The sequence below is a fragment of the Ursus maritimus genome, unplaced genomic scaffold (assembly GCF_017311325.1).
Source record: "Ursus maritimus isolate PB19 unplaced genomic scaffold, ASM1731132v1 scaffold_6, whole genome shotgun sequence".
NCBI classification, from domain to species: Eukaryota; Metazoa; Chordata; class Mammalia; order Carnivora; family Ursidae; genus Ursus; species Ursus maritimus.
In genome coordinates, this window is record NW_024426774.1 from 24,054,605 (window position 1) to 24,061,523 (window position 6,919).

The 6,919-nt window shown below is 43.4% G+C and overlaps 1 protein-coding gene across 1 annotated transcript in view; it reads right to left on the reverse strand.

Annotated features, from left to right (window-relative positions):
* Positions 1-616: 616 nt before the first annotated feature.
* CAPN13 (calpain 13) overlaps positions 617-6,919 on the reverse strand; it is an 87,298-nt gene continuing 80,995 nt past the window's right edge. Inside the window, exon 24 of the mRNA XM_008700560.2 lies at positions 617-1,048. The gene's annotated coding sequence lies outside the window, so the exon portion shown is untranslated. The remainder of the gene's footprint in view (positions 1,049-6,919) is intronic.

Genomic DNA, 6,919 nt, shown 5'->3' on the forward strand with positions numbered 1-6,919 from the left:
CACGTGAGAGCCCAGGACTCCGGGGCCTCAGGCATTAGCTCTGCCTGCCTCCTAAGCCCATGCCGAGCATTGTGGCCGTCTATCCTGGTTACCTAAGCAGGGGGCCTGGAGGCAAAATGACCTGGCCCAAGCTTGCTGTGTGTCTGTCCTGCCATAGTTGCTGAAATGATCACGAACTCTTTGCAACAGGTTAGTTGGCTGCCTTTGTTCTCCGTGCCAGGATGTGCCCACTTCCGAATGCTGACCTTGTTCCGAGCGTGGGTGCTTGCCGTGGTGTACCCCTGCCCCATACCACCTGCCTTCTGATGGGGTCCGCTCAGAAGGTCTCCACCCTCCTGCCCTCTCGACACACGTATTTGTAAGGGTTCTCCCACTGGGCAATGCCTCTGGACACGCGTTCTCAAACCGCAAATTCCCAAGCGGGGTCTGGCCTGGTCACTCTCTGGAAACTTCTCTGCTGTAGGGGGCCATGCTCTTCTGGAGACACTTTTATAGATGAAGAGGGAGGGAGACACCTGCCTTGCTGGCTGGGTTTTTCCTTCCCCAAACATTTTTTTAAATCCAGAATTACGATCCTGCTTGTCACAGAGTCCAAGACCTTTATGGGAACTGTGTTTTATTTTGCCATTTGGCTGCAAAACAATCAGGATACAGACAGCGATAAGTATGATCATTTTGTAACACCCCGCGGACCGCTCCCAGGTCACCCCCAGCACCCTGTGGGTGGGCAGACTGGCTCATTCTGGCTTTTCCTAGAAATGTATTGGACTGGAGGGAAGGGGCCGAGATGAATCTTCTCCCCTTTTTCCCACAGTGGGAACATCTGCTTCATCATCCAGGGCATCCCAGGCTGGTGTCCCAACGTGGTCAGAGGACCTGCTCTGTGACCTCGGGCTTACTAGAGCCTGACCCCTTCGTGGCCCAGGTTCCTCAAAGGCAGCTTTGACTACATTTCAGGCAGGGCAGGTTTCAACGTATCACATTCATGGGGGCGGCACCGCCCACTGCAAGGACAGCCAGATTCCTGAGCGACCACTGGGAGCTTGTCCTAGAGAAAGACACAGATGCTCAAATGCAGAAGGGCCAGGGGAGAGTAAAGAAGCTTTTCCTTCCCTTGAGGGAACACAGAGGCCTGGACCCGCTCCCACAGATACTGTGTGGGACCAGCAGACAACGGAGGAAGCACATGGACCCCGTGCTGCTGAGGCTGGGCCCGTTCCATCACACCCATGGCCACCCAGTGGACAGGAGTATCTCCACCTCATTCTCCAAAATTCCTCGGAGGCAGCCACTGCAGGTACTCTGCCCTTAGTCCACACTGCAGCCCGTTAAGCACCTGAGTGCCTGTGGCAGAGTGGCGGGCAAGGGCTGGAGTGAGCAGGCTGGAGGGGCTGAGACCAGGAGCAGCTAGGACGACAACAGCCCTGTCCTCTGGGCCGGCAGAATGCTGGTCTGCTGGCTGTGGATTCCCGTAGAAGGGTGGCTTTTCTCATGCGCACATCTCTTGGATTCAAGTGATATTCTTGTATGGATATTTCTTCTACAACTATAGTCAGCCAACTTTCCTGGCCACGTGGTAAAGACTTGATTCTTCTTCTCTATCTCCCTCCTCTTCTCTTGAGTCTTAAACTCTTGTCTCAGTCTGTTTACTAGTTTGCTTATTTATTTTTCATAAAAGTCCAGCCTAATATATATAATTTAAAAACTCCAATTGTATAACAAGGCAGGAAGAAAAGCGGCAGTCCCCTGTCCCATTCGCGCCTTAAATTCCTCTCTCCAGATTCGTTCTTTGATGCGTACCTCCATATTTCCAAGTGATATGCCCGCACGGTTATCCCTGGACTTGTCAATGTTAAATGCCTAACTTCTCATGCTGGAATATTGGGCTGGCATGCTCCTGAGCCATTCCATACCTGCACTTCTCCCCTCCTTTCTCCAATAAATTTATGTCACATCTTTTTTTGTTAAATCAATATTCAATTTTTAGTTTATTACAATTATGTATGTACTGTTCACTGCTGAGTGAAAAAAATACTCTAGGATCACTTTTTTTTTCTATAACTTTTTGTTCTTCCAGGAGTTAATAATTGCCTCATTTAAAAAATCTGCTTAGTCTACGTCATTATCCTAATAATTCTTCCAAAACTCTCCAGCAAAATTTTAAAACTCTTCTGAGCACAATTTTACCCATGATTAAGCAATCAGATAAACTACTGGTTCCATTTTTTCCCAAAGATCACTCTTCCTCCTCGTTGGTCTTCTTCTGCTCTCTTTCTGCAGGACTTTCCTAGCTAGTGAAGGACCAGGGCTGGATCTTGTTTCCTGGATGCCAACTCTTCCTCTCTTGTGGTTTCTGCCCTTGGAGTATGCAAGTCATTTTTTCTGTTGGATACAGTTCTCTTTAAACGCCCGATCTGGAAGGCTGGACACCCTGGGTTCTACAGTAATCACCAAGTGTATGTTGGCCAAAGCAGGTAGGGAGTTTCACCTCTCTAGAGGCAAATCCAGACTCCCAACTCTCAAAAAGAATGTCTTTGGTCTACAGGACAGGAGAGATGGATTTACTAGGAGAAAACTGTTGTTGGTAGATCAGCAAGATTAAGACCACTGCTGCTCATACGTCACCTTCATGCAGAGTAGGAGAAAGTGGCCCATTCCCCAGGATAGTTTACTTCCATATAGTGGTAAATTGTTATAAATAATAACTTTGTTACACTGAGGCACTTTGCTGCCATATTGAGAGTAGATCAACACGCATGTGGAAGACATTAGCTAGACAGACTCTCAGCAGAGTGTGACTTACAGTACATTAAACCTCTGGACTTGAAATCAATTAAGATCAACATAGCCTTAATTCTCCAAGCACCATATACCAATACATTGGGTGTTAGCATTTTTTAAAGCATGAGCTTGATACTTTAAAACTATTTTAACATAAACATGGCCTGCAAGAGGACAACGAGGGTACATGCTTCATTCAAAAGAAATAGGTATGATGGGAGGGGAGGAAGAAGAGTTGTCTGGTTGCATATGTCTATATCCTACTTTACTAAGTGAGAGCAGAACAGATGGGTTAAAGATGAGAGAGAGGAACAGAAGTGTTCTCCCAATGGGAGTACATGCCAGCTTGCCTGGTGGGTCCAAGCAGACTGATGAGGGGGCTTTAGCAACCCTAACCTCTGGGGAGAAGCTCACTTAGCTCATCTGACAAGGCCTTTGCTTGTTCTAGTGAGAGCCTCATTTCCCAGAGAGGCCAAATAAACAAGGAGAGGGAATTTTCCTCTTGGTTGGATGTTGGCCAATAGTGAGAGTCTCTTTGCTAACCTGGGAGTGATGGAAATCCTGGAAGAAAGTAACTTTGACTTTGTAGTAGCAAAATAAGAGAATGTTGGGCAGAGTTGAAATGTGCCCTGGTGGGGGGGTGCCAGAGTGGCTCAGTTGGTTAAATGTCTGCCTTTGGCTCAGGTCGTGATCCCAGGGGCCTGGGATCAAGCCCTATATTGGGCTCCCTTGCTCAGCGGTGGGTCTGCTTCCCTTCTTCCTCTGCCCCCTACCCCTGTGCTGCTTGCTCCCTCTCTCTCACTTTCTCATTCTCGCTCTCTCAAATAAATAAATAAAATCTTAAAAAAACAAAAAACAAAAACGGAAAAAGAAATGTGCCCTGGACTCAGGAAAGCAGATTTCAAAAGGGTAAGAGGATCAACAGGTCAGACAACAAGCCTTCTATAAAAAAAATATAGGTCATGATGTACTAGAGATTATAACAAGATAATGTTAATTATCTGCTTTCCAGTAATCCTGATGGGCAAGAAACTAGACAAATAGCTGATAACAGGAAGAACTGGGTTGAAGACAACATTTACAAAAATTGGGACAAGAACAAAGGAAGACACGAACCTGAAAGGGCAATTTCTCTCAGTCATTTGGTAAATTGTTATTGAGTGGTTCCTCTGTGCTACGCTTTTTGCTATGTGCTAAGGAGATAGCAACAAAAAGACATTTCTAAGCTTACAGTCCAGCAGGGAATACAGACATCAAGCAGGTAATTAAAAGCGTGTTGAATCAGCAAACTACAAATAGAGGGGAACTTTCTCAGCTTGACAAACAGTATCTATGAAAATCCCACAGCTAACATTATATTTGGTAAAACACTGTTTTCTCCCAAGATCAGGAACACCAAGGAGACAAGGGTGTCTGCTTCCTTCACCTTTAGTCAGCATTGTCCTAGAAGTTCTAGCCAAGGAAATTAGATAAGAAAAATAAAAAAGGCATCCAGATTGGAATGGAAGAAATAAAACTACTTGTAGTTCTACAGATGACATGACTCTGTAGATATAAAATCTTAAGGAATCCCCTAAGAACCATCAGAACTCATAAATGAGTTCAGCATGGTGGCAGAATATAAGATCAACGTATGAAAGTCAATTTTATTTCTATACATTAGCAATGAAAAACCTGAAAATGAAATTATTTATAACGGCATCAAAAATATAATACTTAGGAATAAATTTAACATAAAAAAATGCAGGACTCCTACATTGAAAACAATAAAACTTTGCTGGAAGAAATTAAAGAAGATCTAAAACAATGGAGAGAAATCTCGTGTTCATGGATCAAAAAGCTTTAGACTGTGAAGCTGGCAATATTCCCCAAACTGATCGACAGATTTATGTAATTGCTGTCAAAATCCCCCTCTTTTTTTCCTGCAGAATTTGTCAAGCCGATCCTAAAATTCATACGTAAATGCAAGGAACCCAGAAGTATCAGAGCAAACTTGAGAAAGAAAACCAAGCTGGAAGACTCATGCTTTCTGATTTCAAGACTTACTACAAAACTGTAGCAACCAATACAGTGTGGTACTGGCATAAGGACAGACATAGATCACTGGGACAGAATGGAAAATTCAGAAATAAATCCTTAGATTATGATAAGTGGACTTTTGAAAAGGGTGCTAAGACAATAAAATGGGGCAAAGAATAGTCTTTTCAACAAGTGGCACTGGGACAACTGGATATACCCTTGCAAAAGAACGAAGATGTTACATCACACCACATACACAAATTACCTCAGACAGGACCAAAGACCTAAATGTAAGAGCTAAAGTATAAAACTTTTAGGAGAAAAACACAAGAGTAATATTCATGATCTTAGATGAGGCAATGATTTCTTGTATACAACATTAAAAGTGTGACACAAGAAAAAAGTAGGTAGATTGGACTTTGTCAAAATTAAAAATTTGTGTTCTATAAATGATACAACCAAGAAGCTTAACAGACAACCCGTAGTATGGAAGAAAATGTTTGCAAGTCACATAGGTGATAATGGACTTGTAACTAGAATGAATATATAATATATATATAAAGAACTCTCACAAGTGGGTAACAAAAAGTTAAATAAGCCAATTTAAAAATGAACAAAGGACCTGACTAGACATTTCTCCAAAGAAGATACACAAAGGGCCAGTAAGCACCGAAAAGAGGCTCAACATCACGAGCAGTCAGGGAACTGCAAACCAAAACCACAGCGAGGTATCACTTCACACCATCGAGGACGGCTATAATAAAAATGACAGACAATCATAAGTGTTGGCAAGGATGTAGACAAGTGGGAACGCTCATTCACTGCTGGTGGGAATGCAAAATGGCGCAGTGGCTCTGGAAAACAGGCCCTGAAAATGTTAACATTGTTACCATATGATCCAGCAATTCCACTCCTAGGTATACACACAAGTGAAATGAAAGCTCACATCCATGCCAAAACCTGTATACAAACATTCACAGCAAAATTCTCCCCGATATGCAGAAAGTAGAAACAACCTGAATAAATGTCCATCAATGGATGAATGGATGAATGGATGAAAAAAAGATGGTATATTTACAAAATGAAATATTATTTAGCACTAAAAAAAATGAAGTCTTGATACATACTACCACGTGGATGAAAGAAATCAGTTACAAAAGACCACATGTTGCATGAGTCCAATTATGTAAACTGTCCAGAATAGGCAATATAGATTCAGAAAGCAGATTGGTGGTTTCCCAGGACTAGAGGGGCGGGGCAAACATAGGAAGTGACTGCTATTGGTCATGGGGTTTCTTTGTGTAGTGATGAAAAATGTTCTAAAATTATATTGTGGTGATGGTTGCACAGCTCTGTGACTACACTGAAAACCACTGAACTCTGTATCTCAAATGGATAACCTGTATGATGTGTGAATCACATTTCAATAACACCCTAAAAAAGGTAAGGAGTGGGCAACAACAATAAAGAGTTTTGAATGTTATGATCAGGGTAGTGTGATAGTGAGTAAATAATATGAGAACCCAATCGGGTTAAGACCCAAAGGATCAGGACTTATGTAACTAACCCCAGGGCTGAGCAGACAATAGGGGAAAAGGACATGAGGTTGGGAAAAGAATGAAACACTAGAGGGAATAGAGGTAATGCTGGGGTGGTGGGAATAGAGCACAGGAAGGAGGAGAGACATAAGTTATGGTTAGGTAAGTGGGCAGCAGCCAGATGATACAGGCCGCGTTCGTGACTTTAGATTTTTCTCGAATAGTAACAGGAAGACATCAGAGGGTTTTAACCTGCGGAGTACAGTGATTGGATGTGAATTTTTAAAAAGTGTGCTTAGGGGGGGCGCCTGGGTGGCACAGCGGTTAAGCGTCTGCCTTCGGCTCAGGGCGTGATCCTGGCGTTGTGGGATCGAGCCCCACATCAGGCTCCTCCGCTGGAAGCCTGTTTCTTCCTCTCCCACTCCCCCTGCTTGTGTTCCCTCTCTCGCTGGCTATCTCTGTCTCTGTCGAATAAATAAATAAAATCTTTAAAAAAAAAAAAAGTGTGCTTAGGCTGCAGGAAATTGACTCAAGTGAAGTGGGTGGATATAGGAAAATCAGATAGGGAGCCAATGCAAAAG